The following is a 16,192-nucleotide window of genomic DNA, read 5'->3' as shown; positions in this document are numbered from 1 at the left end:
CCTGTACTCCGATAGTGAATAAGTCACTCCAGAATCCTCCTGTACACCGATAGTGAATAAGTCACTCCAGAATCCTCCTGTACACCGATAGGGAATAAGTCACTCCAGAATCCATCTGTACACCGATAGTGAATAAGTCACTGCAGAATCCTCCTGTACATCGATAGTGTATAAGTCACTCCAGAATCCACCTGTACACCGATAGTGAATAAGACACTCCAGAATCCACCTGTACACCGATAGTGAATAAGTCACTCCAGAATCCTCCTGTACACCGATAGTGAATAAGTCACTCCAGAATCCACCTGTACACCGATAGTGAATAAGTCACTATAGAATCCTCCTGTACACCGATAGTGATTAAGTCACTCCAGAATTCTCCTGTACTCCGATAGTGAATAAGTCACTGCAGAATCCACCTGTACATCGATAGTGAATAAGACACTCCAGAATCCTCCTGTACATCGATAGTGAATAAGTCACTCCAGAATCCACCTGTACACCGATAGTGAATAAGTCACTCCAGAATTCTCCTGTACTCCGATAGTGAATAAGTCACTGCAGATTCCACCTGTACATTGATAGTGAATAAGTCACTCCAGGATCCACCTGTACACCGATAGTGAATAAGTCACTCCAGAATTCTCCTGTACTCCGATAGTGAATAAGTCACTCCAGAATCCTCCTGTACACCGATAGTGAATAAGTCACTCTAGAATCCTCCTGTACTCCAATAGTGAATAAGTCACTCCAGAATCCTCCTGTACACCGATAGTGAATAAGTCACTCCAGAATCCTCCTGTACACGAATAGTGAATAAGTCACTCCAGAATTCTCCTGTACACCGATAGTGAATAAGTCACTGCAGAATCCTCATGTATACCGATAGTGGATAAGTCACTGCAGATTCCACCTGTACACCGATAGTGAATAAGTCACTCCAGAATTCTCCTGTAGACCAATAGTGAATAAGTCACTCCAGAATCCACCTGTACACCGATAGTGAATAAGTCACTCCAGAATCCTCCTGTACACCGATAGTGAATAAGTCACTCCAGAATCCTCCTGTACACCGATAGTGAATAAGTCACTCCAGAATCCAACTGTACACCAATAGTGAATAAGTCACTCCAGAATCCTCCTGTACACCGATAGTGAATAAGTCACTCCAGAATCCTCCTGTACACCGATAGTGAATAAGTCACTCCAGAATCCACCTGTACACCAATAGTGAATAAGACACTGCAGAATCCACCTTTACACCAATAGTGAATAAGACACTGCAGAATCCACCTGTACACCGATAGTGAATAAGTCACTCCAGAATCCACCTGTACACTGATAGTGAATAAGTCACTCCAGAATCCTCCTGTACACCGATAGTGAATAAGTCACTCCAGAATCCTCCTGTACACCGATAGTGAATAAGTCACTCCAGAATCCTCCTGTACACCGATAGTGAACAAGTCACTCCAGAATCCTCCTGTACACCAATAGTGAATATGTCACTGCAGAATCCTCCTGTACACCGATAGTGAATAAGTCACTCCAGAATCCACCTGTACACCGATAGTGAATAAGTCACTCCAGAATCGTCCTGTACACCGATAGTGAATAAGTCACTCCAGAATCCTCCTGTACACCGATAGTGAATAAGTCACTCCAGAATCCTCCTGTACACCGATAGTGAATAAGTCACTCCAGAATCCTCCTGTACTCCGATAGTGAATAAGTCACTCCAGAATCCACCTGTACACCAATAGTGAATAAGTCACTCCAGAATCCTCCAGTACACCGACAGTGAACAAGTCACTCCAGAATCCTCATGTACACCGATAGTGAATAAGTCACTCCAGAATCCACCTGTACACCAATAGTGAATAAGTCACTCCAGAATCCTCCAGTACACCGACAGTGAATAAGTCACTCCAGAATCCTCCAGTACACCAATAGTGAATAAGTCACTCCAGAATCCTCCTGTACACCGATAGTGAATAAGTCACTCCAGAATCCTCCTGTACACCGATAGTGAATAAGTCACTCCAGAATCCACCTGTACACCGATAGTGAATAAGTCACTCCAGAATCCTCCTGTACACCGATAGTGAATAAGTTACTGCAGAATCCACCTGTACACCGATAGTGAATAAGTCACTTCAGAATCCTCCTGTACATCGATAGTGAATAAGTCACTTCAGAATCCTCCTGTACACCGATAGTGAATAAGTCACTCCAGAATCCACCTGTACACCGATAGTGAATAAGTCACTCCAGAATCCTCCTGTACACCGATAGTGAATAAGTCACTCCAGAATCCTCCTGTACACCGATAGTGAATAAGTCACTCCAGAATAATCCTGTACACCGATAGTGAATAAGTCACTCCAGAATCCTCCTGTACACCGATAGTGAATAAGTCACTGCAGAATCCAACTGTACACCGATAGTGAATAAGTCACTCCAGAATCCACCTGTACACCGATAGTGAATAAGTCACTCCAGAATCCTCCTGTACACCGATAGTGAATAAGTCACTCCAGAATCCTCCTGTACACCGATAGTGAATAAGTCACTGCAGATTCCACCTGTACACCGATAGTGAATAAGTCACTCCAGAATCCACCTGTACACCGATAGTGAATAAGTCACTCCAGAATCCTCCTGTACACCGATAGTGAATATGTCACTCCAGAATCCACCTGTACACCAATAGTGAATAAGTCACTCCAGAACCCACCTGTACACCGATAGTGAATAAGACACTGCAGTATCCACCTGTACACCGATAGTGAATAAGTCACTCCAGAATCCTCCTGTACACCGTTAGTGAATATGTCACTCCAGAATCCTCTTCTACACCGATAGTGAATAAGTCACTGCAGATGCCACCTGTACACCGATAGTGAATAAGTCACTCCAGAATCCTCCTGTACACCGATAGTGAATATGTCACTCCAGAATCCACCTGTACACCGATAGTGAATAAGTCACTCCAGAATCCTCCTGTACACCGATAGTGAATAAGTCACTCCAGAATCCTCCTGTACACCGATAGTGAATAAGTCACTCCAGAATCCACCTGTACACCGATAGTGAATAAGTCACTGAAGAATCCACCTGTACACCGATAGTGAATAAGTCACTCCAGAATCCACCTGTACACCGATAGTGAATAAGTCACTCCAGAATCCACCTGTACACCGATAGTGAATAAGACACTGCAGAATCCACCTGTACACCGATAGTGAATAAGTCACTCCAGAATCCTCCTGTACACCGATAGTGAATAAGTCACTCCAGAATCCACCTGTACACCGATAGTGTATAAGTCACTCCAGAATCCTCCTGTACACCGATAGTGAATAAGTCACTCTAGAATCCTCCTGTACTCCGATAGTGAATAAGTCACTCCAGAATCCTCCTGTACACCGATAGTGAATAAGTCACTCCAGAATCCTCCTGTACACCGATAGTGAATATGTCACTCCAGAATCCACCTGTACACCAATAGTGAATAAGTCACTCCAGAACCCACCTGTACACCGATAGTGAATAAGACACTGCAGTATCCACCTGTACACCAATAGTGAATAAGTCACTCCAGAATCCTCCTGTACACCGTTAGTGAATATGTCACTCCAGAATCCTCTTCTACACCGATAGTGAATAAGTCACTGCAGATGCCACCTGTACACCGATAGTGAATAAGTCACTCCAGAATCCTCCTGTACACCGATAGTGAATATGTCACTCCAGAATCCTCCTGTACACCGATAGTGAATAAGTCACTGCAGAATCCTCCTGTACACCGATAGTGAATAAGTTACTCCAGAATTCTCCTGTACACCGATAGTGAATAAGTCTCTCCAGAATCCACCTGTACACCGATAGTGAATAAGTCACCCCAGAATCCTCCTGTACACCGATAGTGAATAAGTCACTCCAGAATCCTCCTGTACACCGATAGTGAATAAGTCACTCCAGAATCCACCTGTACACCGATAGTGAATAAGTCACTCCAGAATCCACCTGTACACTGATAGTGAATAAGTCTCTCCAGAATCCACCTGTACACCGATAGTGAATAAGTCACTCCAGAATCCTCCAGTACACCGATAGTGAATAAGTCACTCCATAATCCACCTGTACACCGATAGTGAATAAGTCTCTCCAGAATCCACCTGTACACCGATAGTGAATAAGTCACTCCAGAATCCTCCTGTACACCGATAGTGAATAAGTCACTCCAGAATCCATCTGTACACCGATAGTGAATAAGTCACCCCAGAATCCTCCTGTACACCGATAGTGAATAAGTCACTCCAGAATTCTCCTGTACACCGATAGTGAATAAGTCACTCCAGAATCGACCTGTACACCGATAGTCAATCAGTCACTCCTGAATCCTCCTGTACATCGATAGTGAATAAGTCACTGCAGAATCCTCATGTACACCGATAGTGAATAAGTCACTCCAGAATCCTCCTGTACATCGATAGTGTATAAGTCACTCCAGAATCCACCTGTACACCGATAGTGAATAAGTCACTCCAGAATCCACCTGTACACCGATAGTGAATAAGTCACTCCAGAATCCTCCTGTACACCGATAGTGAATAAGTCACTCCAGAATCCACCTGTACACCGATAGTGAATAAGTCACTCCAGAATCCTCCTGTACACCGATAGTGAATTTGTCACTGCAGAATCCTCCTGTACACCGATAGTGAATAAGTCACTCCAGAATCCACCTGTACACCGATAGTGAATAAGTCACTCCAGAATCCACCTGTACACCGATAGTGAATAAGTCACTCCAGAATCCTCCTGTACACCGATAGTGAATAAGTCACTGAAGAATCCTCCTGTACACCGATAGTGAATAAGTCACTGCAGATTCCACCTGTACACCGATAGTGAATAATTCACTGAAGAATCTTCCTGTACACCGATAGTGAATAAGTCACTCCAGAATCCACCTGTACACCGATAGTGAATAAGTCACTCCAGAATCCTCCTGTACACCGATAGTGAATATGTCACTCCAGAATCCTCCTGTACACCGATAGTGAATAAGTCACTCCAGAATCTTCCTGCACACCGATAGTGAATAAGTCACTCCAGAATCCACCTGTACACCGATAGTGAATAAGTCACTGAAAAATCCACCTGTACACCGATATTGAATAAGTCACTCCAGAATCCTCCTGTACACCGATAGTGAATAAGTCACTCCAGAATCCTCCTGTACACCGATAGTGAATAAGTCACTGAAGAATCCACCTGTACACCGATAGTGAATAAGACACTGCAGAATCCACCTGTACACCGATAGTGAATAAGTCACTCCAGAATCCTCCTGTACACCGATAGTGAATAAGTCACTTCAGAATCCTCCTGTACACCGATAGAGAATAAGTAACTTCAGAATCCTCCTGTACACCGATAGTGAATAAGTCACTGCAGAATCCACCTGTACACCGATAGTGAATAAGTCACTGAAGAATCCACCTGTACACCGATAGTGAATAAGACACTGCAGAATCCTCCTGCACACCGATAGTGAATAAGTCACTCCAGAATCCACCTGTACACCGATAGTGAATAAGTCACTCCAGAATCCTCCTGTACACCGATAGTGAAAAAGTCACTCCACAATCCACCTGTACACCAATAGTGAATAAGTCACTCCAGAATCCACCTGTACACCGATAGTGAATAAGTCACTCCAGAATCCTCCTGCACACCGATAGTGAATAAGTCACTCCAGAATCCACCTGTACACCGATAGTGAATAAGTCACTGAAAAATCCACCTGTACACCGATAGTGAATAAGTCACTCCAGAATCCTCCTGTACACCGATAGTGAATAAGTCACTCCAGAATCCTCCTGTACACCGATAGTGAATAAGTCACTGAAGAATCCACCTGTACACCGATAGTGAATAAGACACTGCAGAATCCGCCTGTACACCGATAGTGAATAAGTCACTCCAGAATCCTCCTGTACACCGATAGTGAATAAGTCACTCCAGAATCCTCCTGTACACCGATAGTGAATAAGTCACTCCAGAATCCACCTGTACACCGATAGTGAATAAGTCACTCCAGAATCCTCCTGTACACCGATAGTGAATAAGTCACTCCAGAATCCTCCTGTACACCGATAGTGAATAAGTCACTCCAGAATCCACCTGTACACCGATAGTGAATAAGTCACTGAAGAATCCACCTGTACACCGATAGTGAATAAGTCACTCCAGAATCCACCTGTACACCGATAGTGAATAAGTCACTCCAGAATCCTCCTGTACACCGATAGTGAATAAGACACTGCAGAATCCACCTGTACACCGATAGTGAATAAGTCACTCCAGAATCCTCCTGTACACCGATAGTGAATAAGTCACTCCAGAATCCACCTGTACACCGATAGTGTATAAGTCACTCCAGAATCCTCCTGTACACCGATAGTGAATAAGTCACTCTAGAATCCTCTTGTACTCCGATAGTGAATAAGTCACTCCAGAATCCTCCTGTACACCGATAGTGAATAAGTCACTCCAGAATCCTCCTGTACACCGATAGGGAATAAGTCACTCCAGAATCCATCTGTACACCGATAGTGAATAAGTCACTGCAGAATCCTCCTGTACATCGATAGTGTATAAGTCACTCCAGAATCCACCTGTACACCGATAGTGAATAAGACACTCCAGAATCCACCTGTACACCGATAGTGAATAAGTCACTCCAGAATCCTCCTGTACACCGATAGTGAATAAGTCACTCCAGAATCCACCTGTACACCGATAGTGAATAAGTCACTCCAGAATCCTCCTGTACACCGATAGTGATTAAGTCACTCCAGAATTCTCCTGTACTCCGATAGTGAATAAGTCACTGCAGAATCCACCTGTACATCGATAGTGAATAAGACACTCCAGAATCCTCCTGTACATCGATAGTGAATAAGTCACTCCAGAATCCACCTGTACACCGATAGTGAATAAGTCACTCCAGAATTCTCCTGTACTCCGATAGTGAATAAGTCACTGCAGATTCCACCTGTACATTGATAGTGAATAAGTCACTCCAGGATCCACCTGTACACCGATAGTGAATAAGTCACTCCAGAATTCTCCTGTACTCCGATAGTGAATAAGTCACTCCAGAATCCTCCTGTACACCGATAGTGAATAAGTCACTCTAGAATCCTCCTGTACTCCAATAGTGAATAAGTCACTCCAGAATCCTCCTGTACACCGATAGTGAATAAGTCACTCCAGAATCCTCCTGTACACCGATAGTGAATAAGTCACTCCAGAATTCTCCTGTACACCGATAGTGAATAAGTCACTGTAGAATCCTCATGTATACCGATAGTGGATAAGTCACTGCAGATTCCACCTGTACACCGATAGTGAATAAGTCACTCCAGAATTCTCCTGTAGACCAATAGTGAATAAGTCACTCCAGAATCCACCTGTACACCGATAGTGAATAAGTCACTCCAGAATCCTCCTGTACACCGATAGTGAATAAGTCACTCCAGAATCCTCCTGTACACCGATAGTGAATAAGTCACTCCAGAATCCAACTGTACACCAATAGTGAATAAGTCACTCCAGAATCCTCCTGTACACCGATAGTGAATAAGTCACTCCAGAATCCTCCTGTACACCGATAGTGAATAAGTCACTCCAGAATCCACCTGTACACCGATAGTGAATAAGACACTGCAGAATCCACCTTTACACCAATAGTGAATAAGACACTGCAGAATCCACCTGTACACCGATAGTGAATAAGTCACTCCAGAATCCACCTGTACACCGATAGTGAATAAGTCACTCCAGAATCCTCCTGTACACCGATAGTGAATAAGTCACTCCAGAATCCTCCTGTACACCGATAGTGAATAAGTCACTCCAGAATCCTCCTGTACACCGATAGTGAACAAGTCACTCCAGAATCCTCCTGTACACCGATAGTGAATATGTCACTGCAGAATCCTCCTGTACACCGATAGTGAATAAGTCACTCCAGAATCCACCTGTACACCGATAGTGAAAATGTCACTCCAGAATCCACCTGTACACCGATAGTGAATAAGTCACTCCAGAATCGTCCTGTACACCGATAGTGAATAAGTCACTCCAGAATCCTCCTGTACACCGATAGTGAATAAGTCACTCCAGAATCCTCCTGTACACCGATAGTGAATAAGTCACTCCAGAATCCTCCTGTACACCGATAGTGAATAAGTCACTCCAGAATCCTCCTGTACTCCGATAGTGAATAAGTCACTCCAGAATCCACCTGTACACCAATAGTGAATAAGTCACTCCAGAATCCTCCAGTACACCGACAGTGAACAAGTCACTCCAGAATCCTCCTGTACACCGATAGTGAATAAGTCACTCCAGAATCCACCTGTACACCAATAGTGAATAAGTCACTCCAGAATCCTCCAGTACACCGACAGTGAATAAGTCACTCCAGAATCCTCCAGTACACCAATAGTGAATAAGTCACTCCAGAATCCTCCTGTACACCGATAGTGAATAATTCACTGAAGAATCTTCCTGTACACCGATAGTGAATAAGTCACTCCAGAATCCACCTGTACACCGATAGTGAATAAGTCACTCCAGAATCCTCCTGTACACCGATAGTGAATATGTCACTCCAGAATCCTCCTGTACACCGATAGTGAATAAGTCACTCCAGAATCTTCCTGCACACCGATAGTGAATAAGTCACTCCAGAATCCACCTGTACACCGATAGTGAATAAGTCACTGAAAAATCCACCTGTACACCGATATTGAATAAGTCACTCCAGAATCCTCCTGTACACCGATAGTGAATAAGTCACTCCAGAATCCTCCTGTACACCGATAGTGAATAAGTCACTGAAGAATCCACCTGTACACCGATAGTGAATAAGACACTGCAGAATCCACCTGTACACCGATAGTGAATAAGTCACTCCAGAATCCTCCTGTACACCGATAGTGAATAAGTCACTTCAGAATCCTCCTGTACACCGATAGAGAATAAGTAACTTCAGAATCCTCCTGTACACCGATAGTGAATAAGTCACTGCAGAATCCACCTGTACACCGATAGTGAATAAGTCACTGAAGAATCCACCTGTACACCGATAGTGAATAAGACACTGCAGAATCCTCCTGCACACCGATAGTGAATAAGTCACTCCAGAATCCACCTGTACACCGATAGTGAATAAGTCACTCCAGAATCCTCCTGTACACCGATAGTGAATAAGTCACTGAAGAATCCACCTGTACACCGATAGTGAATAAGACACTGCAGAATCCACCTGTACACCGATAGTGAATAAGTCACTCCAGAATCCTCCTGTACACCGATAGTGAATAAGTCACTTCAGAATCCTCCTGTACACCGATAGAGAATAGGTAACTTCAGAATCCTCCTGTACACCGATAGTGAATAAGTCACTGCAGAATCCACCTGTACACCGATAGTGAATAAGTCACTGAAGAATCCACCTGTACACCGATAGTGAATAAGACACTGCAGAATCCTCCTGCACACCGATAGTGAATAAGTCACTCCAGAATCCACCTGTACACCGATAGTGAATAAGTCACTCCAGAATCCTCCTGTACACCGATAGTGAAAAAGTCACTCCACAATCCACCTGTACACCAATAGTGAATAAGTCACTCCAGAATCCACCTGTACACCGATAGTGAATAAGTCACTCCAGAATCCTCCTGCACACCGATAGTGAATAAGTCACTCCAGAATCCACCTGTACACCGATAGTGAATAAGTCACTGAAAAATCCACCTGTACACCGATAGTGAATAAGTCACTCCAGAATCCTCCTGTACACCGATAGTGAATAAGTCACTCCAGAATCCTCCTGTACACCGATAGTGAATAAGTCACTGAAGAATCCACCTGTACACCGATAGTGAATAAGACACTGCAGAATCCGCCTGTACACCGATAGTGAATAAGTGACTCCAGAATCCTCCTGTACACCGATAGTGAATAAGTCACTCCAGAATCCTCCTGTACACCGATAGTGAATAAGTCACTCCAGAATCCACCTGTACACCGATAGTGAATAAGTCACTCCAGAATCCTCCTGTACACCGATAGTGAATAAGTCACTCCAGAATCCTCCTGTACACCGATAGTGAATAAGTCACTCCAGAATCCACCTGTACACCGATAGTGAATAAGTCACTGAAGAATCCACCTGTACACCGATAGTGAATAAGTCACTCCAGAATCCACCTGTACACCGATAGTGAATAAGTCACTCCAGAATCCTCCTGTACACCGATAGTGAATAAGACACTGCAGAATCCACCTGTACACCGATAGTGAATAAGTCACTCCAGAATCCTCCTGTACACCGATAGTGAATAAGTCACTCCAGAATCCACCTGTACACCGATAGTGTTTAAGTCACTCCAGAATCCTCCTGTACACCGATAGTGAATAAGTCACGCTAGAATCCTCTTGTACTCCGATAGTGAATAAGTCACTCCAGAATCCTCCTGTACACCGATAGTGAATAAGTCACTCCAGAATCCTCCTGTACACCGATAGGGAATAAGTCACTCCAGAATCCATCTGTACACCGATAGTGAATAAGTCACTGCAGAATCCTCCTGTACATCGATAGTGTATAAGTCACTCCAGAATCCACCTGTACACCGATAGTGAATAAGACACTCCAGAATCCACCTGTACACCGATAGTGAATAAGTCACTCCAGAATCCTCCTGTACACCGATAGTGAATAAGTCACTCCAGAATCCACCTGTACACCGATAGTGAATAAGTCACTCCAGAATCCTCCTGTACACCGATAGTGATTAAGTCACTCCAGAATTCTCCTGTACTCCGATAGTGAATAAGTCACTGCAGAATCCACCTGTACATCGATAGTGAATAAGACACTCCAGAATCCTCCTGTACATCGATAGTGAATAAGTCACTCCAGAATCCACCTGTACACCGATAGTGAATAAGTCACTCCAGAATTCTCCTGTACTCCGATAGTGAATAAGTCACTGCAGATTCCACCTGTACATTGATAGTGAATAAGTCACTCCAGGATCCACCTGTACACCGATAGTGAATAAGTCACTCCAGAATTCTCCTGTACTCCGATAGTGAATAAGTCACTCCAGAATCCTCCTGTACACCGATAGTGAATAAGTCACTCTAGAATCCTCCTGTACTCCAATAGTGAATAAGTCACTCCAGAATCCTCCTGTACACCGATAGTGAATAAGTCACTCCAGAATCCTCCTGTACACCGATAGTGAATAAGTCACTCCAGAATTCTCCTGTACACCGATAGTGAATAAGTCACTGTAGAATCCTCAGGTATACCGATAGTGGATAAGTCACTGCAGATTCCACCTGTACACCGATAGTGAATAAGTCACTCCAGAATTCTCCTGTAGACCAATAGTGAATAAGTCACTCCAGAATCCACCTGTACACCGATAGTGAATAAGTCACTCCAGAATCCTCCTGTACACCGATAGTGAATAAGTCACTCCAGAATCCTCCTGTACACCGATAGTGAATAAGTCACTCCAGAATCCAACTGTACACCAATAGTGAATAAGTCACTCCAGAATCCTCCTGTACACCGATAGTGAATAAGTCACTCCAGAATCCTCCTGTACACCGATAGTGAATAAGTCACTCCAGAATCCACCTGTACACCAATAGTGAATAAGACACTGCAGAATCCACCTTTACACCAATAGTGAATAAGACACTGCAGAATCCACCTGTACACCGATAGTGAATAAGTCACTCCAGAATCCACCTGTACACCGATAGTGAATAAGTCACTCCAGAATCCTCCTGTACACCGATAGTGAATAAGTCACTCCAGAATCCTCCTGTACACCGATAGTGAATAAGTCACTCCAGAATCCTCCTGTACACCGATAGTGAACAAGTCACTCCAGAATCCTCCTGTACACCGATAGTGAATATGTCACTGCAGAATCCTCCTGTACACCGATAGTGAATAAGTCACTCCAGAATCCACCTGTACACCGATAGTGAAAATGTCACTCCAGAATCCACCTGTACACCGATAGTGAGTAAGTCACTCCAGAATCGTCCTGTACACCGATAGTGAATAAGTCACTCCAGAATCCTCCTGTACACCGATAGTGAATAAGTCACTCCAGAATCCTCCTGTACACCGATAGTGAATAAGTCACTCCAGAATCCTCCTGTACTCCGATAGTGAATAAGTCACTCCAGAATCCACCTGTACACCAATATTGAATAAGTCACTCCAGAATCCTCCAGTACACCGACAGTGAACAAGTCACTCCAGAATCCTCCTGTACACCGATAGTGAATAAGTCACTCCAGAATCCACCTGTACACCAATAGTGAATAAGTCACTCCAGAATCCTCCAGTACACCGACAGTGAATAAGTCACTCCAGAATCCTCCAGTACACCAATAGTGAATAAGTCACTCCAGAATCCTCCTGTACACCGATAGTGAATAAGTCACTCCAGAATCCTCCTGTACACCGATAGTGAATAAGTCACTCCAGAATCCACCTGTACACCGATAGTGAATAAGTCACTCCAGAATCCTCCTGTACACCGATAGTGAATAAGTCACTGCAGAATCCACCTGTACACCGATAGTGAATAAGTCACTTCAGAATCCTCCTGTACACCGATAGTGAATAAGTCACTTCAGAATCCTCCTGTACACCGATAGTGAATAAGTCACTCCAGAATCCACCTGTACACCGATAGTGAATAAGTCACTCCAGAAACCTCCTGTACACCGATAGTGAATAAGTCACTCCAGAATCCTCCTGTACACCGATAGTGAATAAGTCACTCCAGAATCCTCCTGTACACCGATAGTGAATAAGTCACTCCAGAATCCTCCTGTACACCGATAGTGAATAAGTCACTGCAGAATCCACCTGTACACCGATAGTGAATAAGTCACTCCAGAATCCACTTGTACACCGATAGTGAATAAGTCACTCCAGAATCCTCCTGTACACCGATAGTGAATAAGTCACTCCAGAATCCTCCTGTACACCGATAGTGAATAAGTCACTGCAGATTCCACCTGTACACCGACAGTGAATAAGTCACTCCAGAATCCACCTGTACACCGATAGTGAATAAGTCACTCCAGAATCCTCCTGTACACCGATAGTGAACATGTCACTCCAGAATCCACCTGTACACCAATAGTGAATAAGTCACTCCAGAACCCACCTGTACACCGATAGTGAATAAGACACTGCAGTATCCACCTGTACACCGATAGTGAATAAGTCACTCCAGAATCCTCCTGTATACCGATAGTGAATAAGTCACTCCAGAATCCATCTGTACACCGATAGTGAATAAGTCACCCCAGAATCCTCCTGTACACCGATAGTGAATCAGTCACTCCTGAATCCTCCTGTACATCGATAGTGAATAAGTCACTGCAGAATCCTCATGTACACCGATAGTGAATAAGTCACTCCAGAATCCTCCTGTACATCGATAGTGTATAAGTCACTCCAGAATCCACCTGTACACCGATAGTGAATAAGACACTCCAGAATCCACCTGTACACTGATAGTGAATAAGTCACTCCAGAATCCTCCTGTACACCGATAGTGAATAAGTCACTCCAGAATCCACCTGTACACCGATAGTGAATAAGTCACTCCAGAATTCTCCTGTACTCCGATAGTGAATAAGTCACTGCAGAATCCACCTGTACATCGATAGTGAATAAGACACTCCAGAATCCTCCTGTACATCGATAGTGAATAAGTCACTCCAGAATCCACCTGTACACCGATAGTGAATAAGTCACTCCAGAATTCTCCTGTACTCCGATAGTGAATAAGTCACTGCAGAATCCACCTGTACATTGATAGTGAATAAGTCACTCCAGAATCCACCTGTACACCGATAGTGAATAAGTCACTCCAGAATTCTCCTGTACTCCGATAGTGAATAAGTCACTCCAGAATCGTCCTGTACACCGATAGTGAATAAGTCACTCTAGAATCCTCCTGTACTCCGATAGTGAATAAGTCACTCCAGAATCCTCCTGTACACCGATAGTGAATAAGTCACTCCAGAATCCTCCTGTACATCGATAGTGAATAAGTCACTCCAGAATCCACCTGTACACCGATAGTGAATAAGTCACTCCAGAATCCTCCTGTACATCGATAGTGAATAAGTCACTCCAGAATCCACCTGTACACCGATAGTGAATAAGTCACTCCAGAATCCACCTGTACACCGATAGTGAATAAGTCACTCCAGAATCCTCCTGTACACCGATAGCGAATAAGTCACTCTAGAATCCTTCTGTACTCCGATAGTGAATAAGTCACTCCAGAATCCTCCTGTACACCGATAGTGAATAAGTCACTCCAGAATCCTCCTGTACACCGATAGTGAATAAGTCACTCCAGAATCCACCTGTACACCGATAGTGAATAAGTCACTCCAGAATCCTCCTGTACACCGATAGTGAATAAGTCACTCCAGAATCCTCCTGTACACCGATAGTGAATAAGTCACTCCAGAATCCTCCTGCACACCGATAGTGAAAAAGTCACTCCAGAATCCACCTGTACACCGATAGTGAATAAGTCACTAAAAAATCCACCTGTACACCGATAGTGAATAATTCACTCCAGAATCCTCCTGTACACCGATAGTGAATAAGTCACTCCAGAATCCACCTGTACACCGATAGTGAATAAGTCACAGAAGAATCCACCTGTACACTGATAGTGAATAAGACACTGCAGAATCCACCTGTACACCGATAGTGAATAAGTCACTCCAGAATCCTCCTGTACACCGATAGTGAACAAGTCACTCCAGAATCCTCCTGTACACCGATAGTGAATATGTCACTGCAGAATCCTCCTGTACACCGATAGTGAATAAGTCACTCCAGAATCCACCTGTACACCGATAGTGAATAAGTCACTCCAGAATCCTCCAGTATACCGACAGTGAATAAGTCACTCCAGAATCCTCCAGTACACCGATAGTGAATAAGTCACTCCAGAATCCTCCTGTACACGGATAGTGAACAAGTCACTCCAGAATCCTCCTGTACACCGATAGTGAATATGTCACTGCAGAATCCTCCTGTACACCGATAGTGAATAAGTCACTCCAGAATTCTCCAGTACACCGATAGTGAATAAGTCACTCCAGAATCCTCCTGTACACCGATAGTGAACAAGTCACTCCAGAATCCTCCTGTACACCGATAGTGAATATGTCACTGCAGAATCCTCCTGTACACCGATAGTGAATAAGTCACTCCAGAATGCTCCAGTACACCGATAGTGAATAAGTCACTCCAGAATCCTCCTGTACACCGATAGTGAACAAGTCACTCCAGAATCCTCCTGTACACCGATAGTGAATATGTCACTTCAGAATCCTCCTGTACACCGATAGTGAATATGTCACTCCAGAATCCACCTGTACACCGATAGTGAACAAGACACTGCAGTATCCACCTGTACATCGATAGTGAATAAGTCACTCCAGAATCCTCCTGTACACCGATAGTGAATATGTCACTCCAGAATCCTCCTGTACACCAATAGTGAATAAGTCACTGCAGAATTCTCATGTACACCGATAGTGTATAAGTCACTCCAGAATCCTCCTGTACACCGATAGTGAATAAGTCACTCCAGAATCCTCCTGTACACCGATACTGAATAAGACACTCCAGAATCCAACTGTACATCGATAGTGAATAAGTCACTCCAGAATCCACCTGTACACCGATAGTGAATAAGTCACTCCAGAATTCTCCTGTACTCCGATAGTGAATAAGTCACTGCAGAATCCACCTGTACATCGATAGTGAATAAGTCACTCCAGAATCCTCCTGTACACCGATAGGGAATAAGTCACTCCAGAATCCACCTGTACACCGATAGGGAATAAGTCACTCCAGAATCCTCCTGTACACCGATAGTGAATAAGCTACTCCAGAATCCACCTGTACACCTATAGTGAATAAGTCACTCCAGAATCCTCCTTTACACCGATAGTGAATAAGTCACTGCAGAATCCTCATGTATAGCGATAGTGGATAAGTCACTCCAGAATCCTCCTG

Source organism: Phyllobates terribilis, unplaced genomic scaffold, assembly GCF_046119375.1.
Source record: "Phyllobates terribilis strain yellow unplaced genomic scaffold, ASM4611937v1 Scaffold_962__1_contigs__length_509556, whole genome shotgun sequence".
In the NCBI taxonomy this organism is placed as follows: Eukaryota; Metazoa; Chordata; class Amphibia; order Anura; family Dendrobatidae; genus Phyllobates; species Phyllobates terribilis.
Note: the sequence above shows the minus strand (reverse complement) of the source record.